The sequence below is a fragment of the Artemia sp. Qi Xiang Cuo genome, chromosome 2 (genome assembly GCF_049724085.1).
Source record: "Artemia sp. Qi Xiang Cuo chromosome 2, ASM4972408v1, whole genome shotgun sequence".
Taxonomy (NCBI): Eukaryota; Metazoa; Arthropoda; class Branchiopoda; order Anostraca; family Artemiidae; genus Artemia; species Artemia sp. Qi Xiang Cuo.
The window spans coordinates 26,825,932-26,843,840 of NC_142795.1; the positions used below are offsets into that span (position 1 = coordinate 26,825,932).

Sequence of the window (17,909 nt, forward strand, 5' to 3'; positions counted from 1 at the left end):
AAAGCTAATGCAGAAACAAGCTAACCCCGGTCCGGGTTTTTATAATGGGTGAGATAGAGAATGATCATACTGCTAATTATATAAACTGTGGATTTGACTTTGTATCATTTTAAAAAGCTTTAGTTTAAAGATGGGGGGGGGTATGTATTGATGTATTTTCTAGACCGATGCTATTGAACATGGAGCTTAAAATTGAAAGATTATTAATAATAATCTTAACATATTAATTATATATAATATATGATTTTTAAGCAAAGTAAATTATATATGCATACTATATTAAGCATATTATATATGAAAGATATTTTTTTAGGAAAAAAATTATTTTTGCCCCCAGGACATGTTGATAGGGAAGATGAAGGGAGATTTTGATAACACCAAGCGAGAGGAAATGAAGCTAAGTTGTACTATTTTGCCTACAAGTCGTGAATATGGGCGGTAGCTAAGGGGTGTTGGTGAGTAGTACCCGCTTAAAATTCATTTTGCTTTTAGAAAATCTTCCTAAAGCGAGTGTAATGGTAATTTCTTACAGAATTCTCCTAATTCCCCCCCCCCCCTCCTCCCCAAGGAGCCAATCTAGCCATGATCATTCATTATCATGGAGAAACTGATTGCCTGAAGTGTTGTATTTTATCCTCCTGAGACTGAGCGCCTGGCACGATGGACATTCAGCTTTGCGTGTGAATGTTTGAGTGTTTCGGTCTTTTTTCTCCTGTGCAAATGGTTTTACACGGGGCCTCGTAGGGTGATTTCAGTAACTGCCTCAGCCTGCTATCTAGTAGTTTATTTTCCAGTTCCCCCCATTGTGTATCTCTGATTTTATTAGTTTCCAGAATTAGTTTTCCAGTCGAGATCAAAATGACAGCAAAGGTAAGCAAATTACTATTATAAACATTGTAGAAGATGGAATTTCGATAAGTGTCAGAGTTAATTTAGGATAAGACCTTTTTAATTGCATTTCACGGACCGCCCTCCATTGGGTTGTTTAGAATTTATGGATGGATGCATCTCTTACCTAGAAAATTCTATCCCTTGGAAAATCTTCCTCTGGTAATCCTCCTCAAGTGTAAGATTGAGCGGCCAGTGGGAAATTATATAAGTAAAAAAGACAAAGAAAAATTTATAATTCGAGATCTGCTGTTATAAGGAGGAGTGGTGGTTCAGGGTGTTGGCGGGAGGTTTTATGGTTGGGAGTTATGGCTATAGAATGTATTTCAATGCCTGATTGTCTAAATTGCCATGAGCCTTCAGATAAATATAAGAATAGGTATCGGGGACGGGGTGCTAGGAACTAATTCTCTCATATTCGATCGAAAATTAAGCGTTCTGGTGCCCTTTTTTTAGGTCAAGACTGATTTAAGGTAGCCAGCCCCTGTCCTAGAACCTTCCTTGATATCTGTTTTTTTAACCCCTTAGGAAATCTGATCAACATTTGGAGGTTCCTATGTTGTTCAAAATAGCCAAAAATGTCAATGAATTTGCATCCAAGGATGACATAACCCCCAGAGCCCCCAGAATAAGGACAATAAATTATGCCAACTGTCTATTCCTTACAGATAGATTTTATAGGGGAAGAAAAGAGGGACACGCTTGATCTTGGGAGTCCAGTAGTAGCATGAATTATTCAGGAATTATTTCTTGGTCAAAAAGATCATCCATATTTTGCCGTGGGAAGGGGAAGGGGTTTATGTCCCGTAAGTGGGCCACAATTTTGTTTTCTAATCAATTTGAAACTTACAGCCATAAGTCTGTGGGCCGAGGGGACTAATGTACATAAAAATATTCAAAGGATTTGTCCCTCTTCTAACAAAGTGGACTCAAAAATCGTTAATTTTTTTTCGACTGGCCTGAAACTCTGGGCTAAAGGGACAACAATGTCTAAAAAAAAAAAAAAAAAAAGAGTCCCCTCAAAATGTAGCCGAGAACTGGCTTTTTAAAAAAAATTGCCCCGTTTCGGCCAAACCTTCTGTTTTTCGGCAGAAAATGAAAGAAATCGCCGCTTTTCTTAAGTAAGACATGAACTTTTAGGCTATATATAGGTTTTATAAAATGGGCTTTCATTTTGTACTGACTGGTTGTATGATTTAGGGACGATTGTGGCAGCATATGGCAATATTGCTTGTTAATAATTCTAAACCGACTGGCACTAGGTTATTTGACATCTTGAACGTGATGCTAAGACTTTAATCAAGACCCTACCTCCATTTGGAGGGGGGCAGGGGCGAATCTCCAGCATTTTTATGGGGGGGGGGCAAGAGGTGTCCATATCTGGATAGTCAAAGAGCATGGGATGTATAATATTTTTTTCCGTATTATTGGCGGGGCAACTGCCACCCCCAAACGCCGCCCCTGGGGGGGGGTGTTTTCCCCTTTTGATATTGGGGATATTTACTCGAGCTTGTAGCTTTTTATGGGTAAATTAAAATTTAGCGAAAATTAAATATATGGAATCCCCTTTAAAACGTGACATTCTTGATTCATCGTTGTTCAAACTTCAGTTTTAGAGTTTTGTTACTAGAGTTATTGTGTCTTTTTCCCATACAGTATTTATGACCTATAGTTCTATTGTTCTCTCGTTCTGAAAAGTCGATATTTTTTACGAATGAGGTGTGCACGCGAGTGTCCTGATTTCTAGACCTGGACTTCTCGGATTTCTGGGAGGCTCGTTTGGTCAGACCTTACCTTAGAAGCCCCCTCTCCGTGTCTGTATTAATGATTAAGAGAACTTCCGGTTCCGACTTGCCCAATTAAATGCAGACGAGATGTCTTTTTATACTTTCAAAGTAGGCTTTAAATTCTAATAAATGGCGCAATGTTTTATTTGTTTTTTTTTGCGTCATTTTGATTGCTCAGTCAATTTATTCAAGGAGAGAACATTGGTTCGCATGCATACACCTGTGAATTCGCCCGCATCGATTTCTTTTGAAACACTGAAGTATTGCCAGTTACGAAAATAGGAAATAGGTTTCACAGTCATCCTTACGCTGTGAAACCACCTTGACCATTTTAGAGAAACTACTGTATTTATTGGTGAAAAGGATTTTTTTTGCTTATACTTGGTGAGATTTTTTAGTTTTTTTGCCGAGAGTCAGTGTATTTATGGTACTTATGTCTTATAGCCATCACACTCAAGAAGTGAAGTTAGGTTATTCCTAATGAAATATACATAAATGTGAGGAAGATAAGATACTTTAGTAATAAAATTATGGAAAGTGTGACAGAGAATTATGGAAATCAGGCCGCCCAGAACGCATTATATTAAACGGTTTCTAACCTAACCAAAATACGAACTCTATATAAAAAAGTTTAATTAAAACATACCTACATTGTAGTTTATCTCTCTCACACTAAGCTGATTATCACCGAGTATATACTGAAATACAGAAAGAAACCGTTTCTACTCAGACCAAGAACTTGAGTGTGGTGGCTATAAGACGTAAGTACCGTTTTTTTTTTTATTAAAATAAAGTAGAGGGCGTAGTTAATAAATGAAAATTATGAATTAATTTTTAATTAATTAAGAAAATAAATTAAAACAATGAAAAAATAATAGTAAATAATAGTAATTAAAAAATTAATTATAATAATAAGATAATCTAAATAATAATTTAAAAAAAATTAATTAATTAATAAATCGAAAACTATTTTGTTAGTAAATGAAAATTTTGGACTAAAAAATATGTGAGAGACAGGGAGTGGGGTGCTAATCAAGAAAAAATCCCGGACGCAGGAGAGGCCAGAACCGCCACTGAGAAAAACAGTAAATACGGTACTTCTGTCTTATAGTCACAACTTTTTGGCTGTTATTACTAAAGTATTATATTTTCATCATATTTATGTATATTTCATTAATATCAACCTAAATTCACTTCTGAATGTGATGGTACATAATTACCAAAAAAATTATAAAACTAACGAACGATTATAACCGTTAGATTTAGACCCCAGCGCCGCACCGAAAAGGGAAGGCCGGCGGCGGTGGGGCCAAAAATAGCAGCAGTGGCGTGCAGCCGATGATTTGTTGGCGCCGCTGCCGTCGAGATGCCGGTGGCGCGCCGACATCTTGAATTTACACTTTCAGCTTGAATTTACAACAGATTTGGGCCTATTCATGAGTTAAAAACTTCGCAAGTCGCTGGCTTGACGCTTGTCTTCTTCGTTATTAACTAAAAGAAGTAGAAATCTAGTAGGAATGAAGTGGATGTGGCGTTTCAGGATCGTTGTATAATAGTTATAATAACAAATAGTAGATTCACCATTGCATTCAATAAGTTACAAGGAATCCAATTAAGAAGAAGCACATACAAAATCCAAATTAAGCCAGTAGCCTATAAGAAATCCAAAAATACCCAAGACAATGAACAAGTCCTAATGGGGGGCCCTGGGGGTATTAAAATATTTCTATGGTTTCCCAGGGAATTTGATATCATTTTCTTCCGTCTCCGCTTTAAATAAAAAAAAATATCTTTTTGGCATCCCTGCTTTCAATTAAAAAATGAGGTATTAGAATTTAAAAATGATAGCCCTCTATCCTCCCTATAGGCAATAACATGCAATTTTTGGTACTTATGCATTATATGGTACACACGAAAGAATTCAAGTTTGGTTAATGCTAATCAAAAAAAAAAAAATTTGGATGAAAATATAATAGTTTAGAAACTAATTTGGGCTATATATATGCACATTAGGGGGGGGGGGGTAAAGTATAGCATATATTAAATGGTTCTAGGCGTTTATCCTCACCCCAGAAAATGCCACCCCCCGCCCCTGTGGAAAACACCCCTCACCCTGTGGAAAATAAGGCTTCCAATTTTGAGAATTTTATTTGAGTTTTATTTTTTGCATTATGTTTTATTTATCATTTTGTTTAGCATAGTCGAAAATTCTAATAACTATGTCTTTAGGTGTAAAATGACCCGCCACAGTCCCTGGGCGAAGGGCTGCAAGTTGTGAACTTTGCCCATTGTTTACATATAGTATTTGTAATAGGTAAGTATAGAGCCATTTTTGTGGGGGGGGGGGGGTGATTGGGGTGGATTTCTAAGGGGAGAATCTTCCTTTGGGAGGGACATTTCTGATGAGTGAATATTCTTCTAAGGAAAATGTTACACTGGGGGGTTCTGACAGAATTACTATACGAAATTATCTTTGCCAAATTTTTTATGTGAAGATGTTCTGGGGGAATTATCCAGGGGCTTTTTTCTGTGCGTTTTGTTTTCTGGGAAATAATTTCCACCGAAGGGAGCATTTTGGAGTGATCGAGAAACCGATTAGAGATTAAAGTCTTATTCCAATGAAAAAATGATCAAAAGAATTTTTCGGGGTGAATCGTGCACAAGCAATTTTGCAGAGAGGTTGGGGGATTCTCAGAGAGGATGAAACTGTCTGGAGGGAATTTGACGGGGGGGGGTGCACTTTTCGTTGGATGAAATACTCGTGTAGGATTTTTCTGTGAGGGGGAGGGGTATATTTCATAGAGGATGAGCCGGATTTACCGACATAATTTGAAAAACGAATAGAAATTATGCTATGTATGAAGAGTTGTCCCCTCATCAATACCTTACTCTTTACGCTAAATTTTGGCTTTTTACTAAAATTGAAACACATGGGCTGTTTAATTAGAATAAGAAGCTTTTTTAAAAGTGCTAACAGCTTTAGCGTGAAGACCAAGGTATTGAGGAGGTGGCGACCCTTTATATCCGGAATAAATCTGCAAAAGTTTATATGCAAATTGTGTTTTAATTTTTCATGTACGGTGAGCCAAAATGGAACCTGCATTACTTGAAAAACGTTCAGAAATTAAATTAATGCTAATGAAATAAAATAAAATAGGATGAAAATGTAATAGTTTAGAAACAAATTTGGCTATATATTTGCACATTAGGGGAGGGGGGTAAAGCATAGCATATATTAAATACGGAACCTAGCCTAGGTACATTCCCCCCCTAAACCCTCAAAAAAACAATAGCTTAAATATTGTAAACACAATGAGAAACCACGCTTAGCGATCCATTTGTCTATTGCAAATACCCGTTTGACTGGTTTCCTTTAGTATTTCCCGATACAGTATATAACGGTGTGTAAGATATAATGCATAAGTACCCAAAATTCATATAAACCAACTTTTGATTCGTTTTTTAAAGTTTTTTAGGTACTTGTTAATAATACGGAACACCCAAGAAGTGAAGTTAGGTTAATCCTAATGGAATATAACCTTCATATGATCTTCAGTTTATACAATAATATAATTTAGGTTACATATTTGGACATTAGGGGGGGTATATTATTTGGATAGCACCCCTAATCTAACCCCCCACCTAATGTGCAAATATATAGCCCAAATTATATAAGTCCAATGCATTGCGTCATCCGTCACTTCTTTTTGTAGCTTTGAAACCGGTTTTCTGAAATTTGACCTAAGCATAATTCTTGAGTGTTTCGTATTATTAACAAGTAACGTTTTTTTGTACCATACCCCAACAGCTGGAAAAAAGTACTCCCCTCCCGAAAACAATCTGGGCTACGGCCTTGATTGAAACACTCTTTTTGCTAATATAACAAGGCATTGAGCATTGGCTGTCCAGTCCCAAATTAGTGTACCTGCATTTCTAAAATTTTTATAGGCAAGTCATTACCGTGCTTGAACAAAAAGTAAATAAATAGTACGCAAATAGTGCTGATTCACGCATAGCCATTTTTTTTACGAAAGCTTGACCACATTCTTCAGAAAACAATTTTCTGTTAATACACTGTTTCTAAAATGCGCTTTAGGAAGTTTCGTGCAGATACACTCTTTTACACCATACAAAATACAAAAGGAAACTTCCACCAATCCACAGTCCACTTTCGTCGGATGTTATTTATATCCAGAAAATCTAAAGATACTGACATCAACGACTTTAACAAGGTGTAAATTCAAGTCACACTCAGGTATCTTTAGCCAAGACTGTTTTTAAATGCTTTAAGAAACAGGGTTGAAGATAAACACTAATGACGGCTCTGGTACAGGTGCTGATGGTAGCAGAGACCCAGGCCTGTGATTGGTCCTTCTGATACACTGTTTTGGGCTAGTGATTGTTTTTGGGCCTTTTGATTCGTCCATCAGATGCATTTTTATGGATTTTGACAGTTAGGTCAAAGTCAAACAGCAGATACACTATGAAAATGAACTCAGCCATAGGAGATTCAGCAACTTTGTGCATACAAACCAATTCAGTGCGAAAGTTACGTAAGAAGCTACCCTTAATTCAAAATCAATAAAAGGTGCAGATAAACTGTTTTGCGATTGGACAGTTTCTTAGAAGTAGTGTAGTTCGAATGAAACCATATCGATTTTGAAGTCAGCGGATGTTCGGAACGCCTCTGTGCATGGGCTTTGGGAAGATAGGCAGGGGGCAGCAACCCCCATTTGATCTTCAAATTTACACTAGATATTAACGAGAACTTTTTGTATTTTGGAATTCTTTTGTTGGATGGTCACTGGTAGACTGTTGAAAGCTGGATTAACAGGGAAAAGCTGGAAATAAACAGACATTTCTAAATATCGTTTCCGGTATAGATATTTATGTTTCGATATTCAAGATTGATTTTTGGTTCTATATATAGATAGGAGACTGGTCCACGATCAGCAGGTTTTGATTTTTTTTAATTCTTTAAGCGATAAGAAGCTGCTGAGTATGGCAAAGTAAAGGTAACTCATTCAATACCATCCTTGAAAAAGACAAATAGAAATATTCCACCATTTTTCTACCTGGATGCCTCTATCCAAGTGGTTAAAAGTGCCAAACCTTGGCCACCCCAGTACTGGTTTGGCCGTCTCTATCTTACGTTCGGCCACCCAGCAAAAGAAACAGAAAAGTGGCCATGGAAACATTAACACTTCTTTTTTGGCTATAAAATAAAGAATATGGTCAGTATAAAAAAACTGCAAAATCAATTCCAATAAAGTTTTAAAAAAACAAATTTAAAGGTATTAATTATAAATTGACTGATCAACACCAAAAGTATGCCGCTTCGCTAATCTTGATGTTCCACATGTCAGTGGTTGCAGTTTCATTTCAACTTCTGTCTAAGACACTATCCATCTCCTAAGTTAGAACAAAGTCTCTCACTCCAGTCTCCTTCAGAAAGGGGACCTTAAGTTCTTTAATTGCTACTGTTTTGATAGTGGCAATATAATGTAATCGCCAGCCTTGACTTTCTCAATGTCAAATTGAAAGTTGCTGGTAGGGGGCTCGTCTTCAACGTCCATACTGAAGTCTGTAGAGTTGTTGTATAGAGGCTCATCTAAGTCAGAATCTTCACTCCAACTGCTAAATGTTAGAAGAAACATGCCTTTTACTATTTAGCCTTTTTACTTCTCTGACTATTTCCTTCCCAGGAGTAGGGCTTTCTTGGTAGGTATAGCTTTTATCCCAGCAGTAATGCATTCTTTCACCGGTGTTCCACTTTTTGCATTTTTTTCCTGTCGGTTTTTCTTGTTGAAGATTTTGGAAAGGTGTTTGCATGGAGTTTTACGAGTCATCTGCTGGCCTTTGCTTCTCATTTAGAGACAATACCTGTTCTGCGTCCGTTTCGGGGTTTATGTTAAAGAAGGGGTGTATATGTCTCACAGGACTTGCGCTGAACATAAAAACTTCCCTGGTAAGTGCTTCACTAGATGTGGTAGATGTAAATGTGGTATTCTGTTCAAGACATATGACGAGAACTCATGATCCTTGGAGACATCTGTGTTGGTGGGGTTGACCCCACTCACTGGGAATCCCCTGATTATATTCTCAGGAGTGATAGCCTTTGGATATGCTTTCCCCAGCAAATCAGCAATATCTTACACTGATATAGTTTTACATTTATTGACAGTCATAAAACTTGCGGCTTCCTAGTTGTAGTAGGCCTTAAGGGGCCCCATGACTGTCCTGTCTAGAGGCTGTAGTTTGTGAGTAGTGTGGGGAGGGAAAGATCCTCCCACGTAACCCCTGATCCAACCCCCCCCCCCCACGACCAGAAAAACCCTGAAAACGTCTGTATACTTCCCAATAACCAATACTATATGTAAACATTGGGAAAAGTTCATAACTTGCAGCCCTTCCCCCGGGGACTATGGAGGATTAAGTCATCCGCAAAGATATAGCTATTATATTTTTTGACCATTTTGAACAAAATGGCTATCTCAAAATTTTGATTAGGTGACTTTGGGAAAAAATGAGCGTGGGAGGGGGCCTAGTTGCCCTCCATTTTTTCGTCACTTAAAAAGGGCACTAGAACTTTTAATTTCCGTTTAAATGAACCCTCCCGCGATATTCTAGGACCACTGGATTGATACGATTACCCCTGGGGAAAAAAAGACAAAAAAAAACAAATAAACACGCATCCGTGATCTTTCTTCTGGCAAAAAAATACAAAATTCCACATTTTTGCAGATAGTAGCTTGAAACCTCTATAGTTGGGTTCTCTGATACGCTGAATCTGCTGGTGTGATTTTCATTAAGGTCCTACGACTCTTAGAGGATGTTTTCCCTTTTTTCGAAAATAAGGCGAATTTTCTCAGGCAAGTAGCTTTTGATGGGTAAGACTAAACTTGATGAAACTTATATATTTGAAATCAGCATATAAATTATATTCGTTTGATGTATCTATTGATATCGAAATTCTTTTTTTTAGAGTTTCGGTTACTATTGAGTCGCTCCTTACTTACAGTTTGTTACCACGAACTGTTTGATAGTATTGCCAGAAAAGTAGAACATGGAAAATGCTAAAGGCCGAGTTGTAGCGAAATATAGAATGGGGAGTTTGTAAAGACCTATATTCAAAGGACCTCGGAAAGTGTTTATAAGCCCTCCTCCATCACAGAATCGGATGCTCCGGTTAGACAGTATGCTGCCTACACCCATGCCCCTGTGGTTAGCTTGAAGCAGCGTTTCACTGTTTGTGTGTAACAAGGAAATTTGTGAAGATAAAATCCTTTGCTGTTTCACCTGATGAGATTTTATAGCTAGATTCACTGATAACTTGCTTCTTCTGATAAAGGGGACGAGCCGGAATAGTAGTAGCTTAGTTAATCGTTTTAGTGTTGCATTTTTCTTGAAAATTAAGCTTACGAGGTTAAAGCAATCTGATTGCCTTAGGTTTGAACGTTATTTTTCTTGTTTTAATGATTCTTTTGAACTCTAGATGTTTTGGATGATCTCTGTCATTAACAACCGTAGTTGTTAACAGTTTCTCTGTATGTGCGGATTAATTTTTTTCAGCTACTTTATAAGACAGAGTTTGTTCCAATGATATTTCAAACAGTTCGTGGTAACGAACTGTAAGTAAGGAACGGCCGGGCTCAATTGTAACCGAAACTCTAAAAATCGGAATTTTGATACCAATAGATACATCAAAAGCATGAGATTTTTGTGTTGATTTTAAATATATAATTTTCATCAAGTTTAGGCTTACCCACCAAAAATTAAGAGCCTGAGAAAATCTGCCTTATTTTCGAAAAAAGGGGAAAACACGCCCTAAAAACAAAGAATCTTAATGAAAATTACACCATCAGATTCAGCGCATCAGAAAACTGCTCATAATTGCTGAAATGTGGAATTTTGTTTTTTGCCAGAAGAAAGATTAGCCTACGGATGCGTGTTTATTTGTTTTTTTGTTTGTTTTTTTTTCCCAAGGGTGATGGTATCGACCCAGTGGTCCTAGAATGTTGCGAGAGAGCTCATACGTTCTGGTACTCTTTTTAAGTGACCAAAAAAGTTGGAGGGCAACTCCCACGCTTATTCTTTTCTCAAAGTCACTGGATCAAAATTTCTGAGATAGCCCTTTTGTTCAGCATAGTCGAAAAATTTAGTAAATTTAATGTCTTTGAGGACGACTTAATCCCTCACAGTCTCCGGGGGAAGGGCTGCAAGTTATGAACTTTGCCCATTGTTAACATATAGTATTAGTTATGGGGAATTATACAATCGTTTTCAGGGTTTTTTTTTCTGGTGGGAGGGTTGTGAGGACGGGGTTACGCGGGAGGATCTTTTTATGGAGGAATTTTTCACGGGGAAGAGAATTTACGCTAGATTTCCCAGCATTATTTAAAAAACATTCATAAATTAAATAAAAAAAAAGTTTTTTCAACTGAAAGTAAGGAGCAACACTAAAACTTAAAACGAACAGAAATTATTACCTATATGAGGGGGTTCGACCCCTAGTCAATACCTTGCTCTTTACACTAAGTATTTTCAGTACTTTCAAAAGAACTATTTGTTCTAATTAAACGGCATTTGTGATTCAGGGATCATTCTAAAAAAAAATTGGAACAACATTCAAACTTTAGCGTAAAGAGCGAGGTATTGACGAGGGGGCGAGCCCCCTCGTATACGTAATAATTTCTGTTCGTTTTAATGTTCCTTCATACTTTCAGATGAAAAATATGTTTTTTTATTTAATTCTCTCAGAAATCGAGTTGATTTCATGACTTTGAATACATGAACATTCTCTACTGTAAAGCAGTTATTTCGCTTTATATTAAACTAAACAGGCACGTATAACTAATGAATGTATCACACCCAAATGTTAATTTTGTCTGAAGGATTTTGAATATTAAGATAAAATCTCACAACAATGTTTGACATCGTCAATAGGGCTACAGCTCCTACAGTTTATTAGTTACTAGGTTTGGTCAAAGTAATTTACGTACTAGCTTTAGTTTCATTTTACTAGATTTTGTCAAAAAGACGCATTTATTTATCTACTTATCTGTAGACTTATTTTCATTTCATCAGTGTACAAAGCTGAAATGTGAAAGAACAGCTGAATGTGTACAAAGCTGAAATGTGAAATGTGTCCTCAACGCCTCGCTCTTTACGCTAAAGTTTGACTCTTTCTCACAACTCTATTTTTTAAAACAATAAAAAACTTTACCGTAAAGAGCGAGGCGTTGAGGATAGGGACAACCCCTTTCATATACGGAATACTTTCTGCTCGTTTTGAGTTTTAATGTCGCTCCTTACTTTCAGTTTAAAAACCTTGTTTTTTTTTTAAATTAATCCTCGAAAAGCCGCTGGTGATGTAAAAAAGAAAAAAGTACACATGCTTATTCCTATTGTTTTTACTGCTCTTCTTGTACATCAGCTTTCATTGATTGTGTCTTATTTAGATGGTTAGCAAAATTTGAGGTTCAGATACAATATAGCGATAAGTAGGAACAACCAGCAAAATGACATATGAAGTAAAAAGAGGACAAAAGGCACTGCTGGAGCTGAAAGCCTCAAGTCTTTTCATACTATTAATATTGCACATGAATCTTCTTTGTCTAAAATATTTTCGGTGACTCGGTAAAAAAAAAATGAGTCGGTAAAACCGCGACGCGAAGCGCTGTAGTTTTACGGACTCAATTTTTGAAATAAATAAATGAGATGAATGAAATTACTGAATGAAGATGAAAGCACAGGCGTGACATCCACTGAAAACTAGATCCTTCCAAAGTCACGAAAACCTCGGGCTCAGTCGGTAAATGAGACGATTTTACCGACTCAATTTTTAGGTTTGATTGAAAGGGGCCGCTATCTCGATTTCATTCGGTAATTGGAGCGTCAAATCGACCGGAAACAATGGATGACTCGATGAAAATTTATTCGGTAGCAACTTGTTGAGAACTTCTGACTTGTGAATCATCGCCACGTCGGGGTTCAGTTCAGTTTCACGATTGATTTCATTTGCAAAGAACATATTAGCAATAAAAAAATATGTCAAGTTTAACGACAAATCGGGTGAAAATGAAGTGCTTTGCGTGTAAGAATATTTTCGATAAGGATTACCGTAAGCGTCATAACGCCAGTTTTCATAAAAATGAACCTGAGCCGAAATGGATCCTAGGGACCGAGCAGGTAGTGACTAACCCATTTGCTGCATCAGCTCCTGAGAAAATGAAATTGGCAGTTCATTCCAACAGAGGAAAAGGTAAGACATAGCCTATACAATTAAATTGTTCACTGCGAATCGACCAGTGGGTAGGCTGTGCAAATAGCCTACACGATTCCACTGGACTAGCGCAGTGTTTTAAATTAAAATGTTAATGCCGGGCAGGGGCTTAATTGGCTCTAGGACAGGGGGGGCAACTGCCCCCCAGACCCCCGTTTGCCCCCCCCCCCAGCTGGAATTTTGCGTCGTCGAAACTCTCGTTGAAACTAAGATAGGCCTACAGAATTCAAGCATCCACAGAAACAGATCAGTTTTCTTTAGGATACCTTTGCCTTTATGATAAGATTGGAGACGAAAGCCTTTTTAAATAGAGTATAATCGGCATGTTTATGAATTTCGAAGCACATTTTGTTGACCGCTCCCAATGGAAAAGAGCTAGTGACGGCCTGGGCCTGGGGCTTTTCATAGGGGGTGAATCTCCCCCTATAGGTACTGAGAAAGGCCATTTGACGTGCAAACCCATAAGCCCCTGAAAATGCTGCTTCAGACCATCCAATTATTTTGCCTATTGGCAAAATAGCAATAAAACAAAATGAAGATATTCTTGACCTGAATTTATAAAAACGTTAATCCTTTGTGGAAAACTATTACAGTTATATTATCGAAGTTTTCGCTACTTCGCAGCAGAAATCTTTGTTTTCATACCATTTGCTTGCCATCATTAAAGAGAAACGTTAAATGATCCATGCCTTCTTTTTTTTTAGAAATTCGTCGGTGCAATGTCGAATTTTGTCGGCACACTTTCGTCGTCCCCACCCCTAAAGGAAAAATGTTAGCAACGCCCCTGGCCTTGGCTACAACTAGAAGTATTTGAGACAAGATTATAATTTTATTTGGCAACCGAGTGTCAACCCCCCCCCTGAAATCCTGGATCTGCCACTTTTTCTAAGTTGTAAATATAATATAAAATTCATTTTTTGTGGGGAAATTGCATAATTTTCCGCAATGACGTGGCAAAATTTTTTGAAGTTTGCCCCCTCCCCAGCGATTTTTCTGAACTTACGCCCCTGATACAGGACTTCCCGACGATGGGGGGGGGGGTGAATGAATATTTTCATCGACTTTTATATTTTAGTATTTTTATACCTTTAATATTTTTATGCTTTTGGCTGATGATGGAGTGAGGTTATCAGCCGTTGTGCAGGTATCCGTAGAGCCGTCAAAATCGATGACCGATAAAGATCCCTTAGGAACCGAAGTTGAACTTTCCATTGTTGAAGATATGATCAAAGTGAATGCAGAAATAATAGAAGAAGTTAAAGATATGGCTTCGTTGAGTGAATCAGAGCCGTTAACCCCTTTACCGAAACAAGATTGCCCAGTACAGCCTGTAAAGACAAACTTCAACGAAAACATCAGTGTAAGTTAGTGACACAAGAAAGTCAAGCGTTAGTGTGTCGGAGGACAACGAAGAGCTACTTACAAAGTGCCTGGCCTTGATAGATGTTGCGTATGATTTAATTGGTGAGTGCCGAGCAAAGTTTCGCTTTGACAGTGCCTCGGGCAATAAAATTAAAACTCTCGTCATCGATACTGTCAGTATGTGTGAATTTGTAGGTGAAAGCTTAAAAGAACTTGAAGTTTTTTCAGCAGCTATAATCAAAGCTGAAACTCAAAAGAGCATGACTTTAGAAAATCTGCCTCTTGACTGTCGTGTCGATCATGATCCTGGAAAGCGACCATTCCCACTTAAAGAGCATCAGAAACGCTATTTAATTACAATGGGTCCTAACCAGCCGTATCTAGCAGCTTTTCTGGAGCAGAAAAACGCATCGATAGGCACCAGACATCAGAAGAGAATGAACGTTTGTTGGTACAAAAAGTGCAGGTAACTTGAGCATAGTATCAGCAAGGACCAAATCTATTGCTTTGCATGCACATTGTTTCCTTTTGGGCCAAAACGCGTAAAGCCAAAAGATATGTAGGTTAAAAGTGGACTGTTTTCTTAGACCAAGATGATGAGTAGAGGGGCTGAGAACCCCAGCAAGCTGAAGGAACATTTTGAAAGCGCCGCTGATCAGTCAGCAGTCATTAACATGGCGGTTTATAGCAAACTCGAAATTGGCATTGAAAAAATTTTTGATGAACAGACCAAGGCTTTGAAAAGGCAACAAGAAAGGGAAGCAATGGAAAACAGACGAGCCGTGAAGGTCCTAATGGACATAGTAAAGACACTGAGAAAACAACAGATGGCCCTTCGTGGTGCAGCTGATGAAAGTGATGGAAACTTTCGTCAAATTGTAAACCTAGTTGCTCGCTGTGATCCACATTTCAGTAATTGGTTGCGTTAAAGAACAATGAAGAAGAACACGGTAAACTACCCTAGCAATGTCTCGCAAAACCGATTCCTTAAGGTACTGGGTACCGAAATTTAGCGCATGAGTGTAACTACTGTGAATACTAATGGTGCATATTCAAATATCGCAGATACCGCACCGGACTGCACGCACGAAGAAAGAATTGTGATTTGTATTAGATTTGCTGGTTCTGCTGGTACAGTCCAAGAAAGACGTTTTTCTCATGACCCAGTTGAATAAGAATGGGGACAGAAACTGCCGATGAAATCCAAAAAATCTTAGAAAAGGCAGGAATAACCAAATAGGTGCTTACGTACCAAGGCTACGATTATGCGAGCACCATTTCTAATGGTCTTCAAGGTGTCCAGGAACATATATCAGCTAAAGTGGGAAGGAAAATTCGCGATATTCGCTGCATGGCTCATAGAGAAAATCTTATTGTGGAACACGCCTGTAGTAGCAGTTCCATAGTTCGAAAAATATTTGAAATCTTGCAGGAACTCTATGTCTTCTTTACTGGTGGAACGAAGCGAGTTCTAGCTCACAAACGAGCACTTGAGAGAGCTGAGTCGATGCTCTAGCTAGGAAATCTGTCAATGACAAGATGGACCTCCAGGTCCGAGAGCTTGACAGAGTTGTGGGCCCGCGTTGACACCATTGTTGAAGTCCTTGAAGAGCTAATAGAACAAGATGAGGACAAAATAATAAAAGAAAAAGCTCGAGCTCCGCATCGCCACATTACTTGCTTTGATTTTATTGTTACACTTATGTTAATGCGCAAAATCATGTTCAGGACGAAGGTTCTTGCAGAAAAGCTGCTGGATGAACAGCTCGATCTGATGACTGCAAATACAAAACTCTGGTCAACACGTGACATCTGAGATGCTCTCCTCCAAGATATGGCTCAGATAGAGAAGCATAGTGAGGCAACAAAAGCAGCAGCAGAAAAATTTGGTTCAATAGCTGAAAACGAGTTCCGACTTAAGCACCGTCCTCGACGTCCACCTTCTCGTTATTCAGAGGTGATTCCTAATTCTGGAGCCGACATGTCAAATGACTGGAAATCGTTTTATGTTAAGGAGTTTTGCGGTAACCTCAGAATCCTGTGAACGGCTTGGACGATGCAATCCATGACAATTCCTCTTTTCTAGAGTCAGCGTACCAGTGTCTATTGGGCAAAATGGACGACAGTTATGAAAGCCTGTCGGAAGTAGCAAAGCTGTTTCCGCGAAGAGGCCTAGATCCCGTGGAACTCGTGTTACAGCTCAAGGCCTTCAGATACTTTTTGACCAGGACTGAGGTCGAAAGCAGTAAAGCCATTGATCGGACCGTTTTCGAGGCTCTATTTAAAGAAATTTATGCTGCCAAGACAATATTCCCAACTCTCTGGTCAGTTTACTAGTGGATCGCAACAGCGCCACCAACTGCAGCAACGGTAGAAAGAAGTTTCAGCCAACTGAAATTGGTTATGACACGTTTGCGTGCAACAATGGATCACGACCGTTTGGATCATCTCCTCATGATGTGCTGCGAGACTGACGTTGCTGACGAGTTGAAACTTGACAAATTGCTAGAAGTATGGTTGTCTGCCAAGCCAAGACGGTTGGCCTTTTAATTCAAGTTATTTTTTTTTATTCCGACTCTTTTTATATATACTAATTGAAATTCTAAATTTCTTACTTTGGCTTATATAAATCATAATATCATCATACCTCTCCTCATCAATTGCTTTATTCCACAAGAAAAGAGCAAAATCGTTCGCTATATCAGAGGATAGTGTAGCCTATTAAAGATGTGCCTCTCGGGGTGGATTGGGCTCAATTAATTCAGGAAAATCGTTGGAGTTCCTATGATAGCGATTCGGTATTAACACAAAGCACAAGAAGTTAAACTCAAGTTTTCTTCTAATTATTAACAAAATAAAAGAAGTCGGTAAAAATGACCAACCAGTCGGTAAAATCTATTGACTTCCCCCCCCCCAAACATTTTGGCTAGTAACGCCCCTGCTTGGAAGCAAAGTTATTTTTAGTTCATTGGAGCTGCATTTATGTCAGTGTTAAATTGTTTCTTCGACTGGTTTTTAACAAATTCAGACAGGCGAATTCACGTTCTGGGTCGACTGAAACATGTAGCAAAGAGCATAGGGTCAGTGGGGAATTTAAGGTAGAACCAAGGCCATTAACTGACTGTTGCCATCTTTGACTTTAATGATCTCTTTCCGAAAGTTAGAGGGTTACTCTGACTCTGATTCCAATGGTTCAACAATCTTTCCATGTTGAACAAAGAGCATAGGGTCAGTATGAATTAAGGTAGAACCAAGGCCATTGACTGATTGCTGCTATCTTTGACTTTAATGATCTCTTTCGATGTTGAGCAAAGAGCATAGGGTCAGTATGAATTAAGGTAGAACCATGGCCATTGACTGACTGCTGCTATCTTTTACTTTAATGATCTGTTTCCGAAAGTTAGAGGGTCACTCTGACTCTGATTCCAACGGTTCAACAATCTTTCCATATTGAGCAAAGAGCATAGGGTCAGTATGAATTAAGGTAGAACCAAGGCCATTGACTGACTGCTGCTATCTTTGACTTTAATGATCTCTTTCCGAAAGTTAGAGGGTAACTCTGACTCTGATTCCAACGGTTCAACAAT

General features: G+C 38.3%; 1 protein-coding gene across 4 annotated transcripts in view; it reads left to right on the forward strand.

Moving 5' to 3' along the window:
* The first annotated feature begins 2,901 nt into the window (after positions 1 to 2,901).
* NijC (Ninjurin C) overlaps positions 2,902 to 17,909 on the forward strand; it is a 39,186-nt gene continuing 24,178 nt past the window's right edge. For 3 of the 4 annotated variants that reach the window (XM_089100016.1, XM_089100024.1, XM_089100028.1), the window contains exon 1: positions 2,902 to 3,059. The gene's annotated coding sequence lies outside the window, so the exon portion shown is untranslated. Of the gene's footprint in view, positions 3,060 to 3,299; positions 3,437 to 17,909 lie in introns of those variants that run through there. The other variant, XM_089100021.1, reaches the window with a different exon arrangement.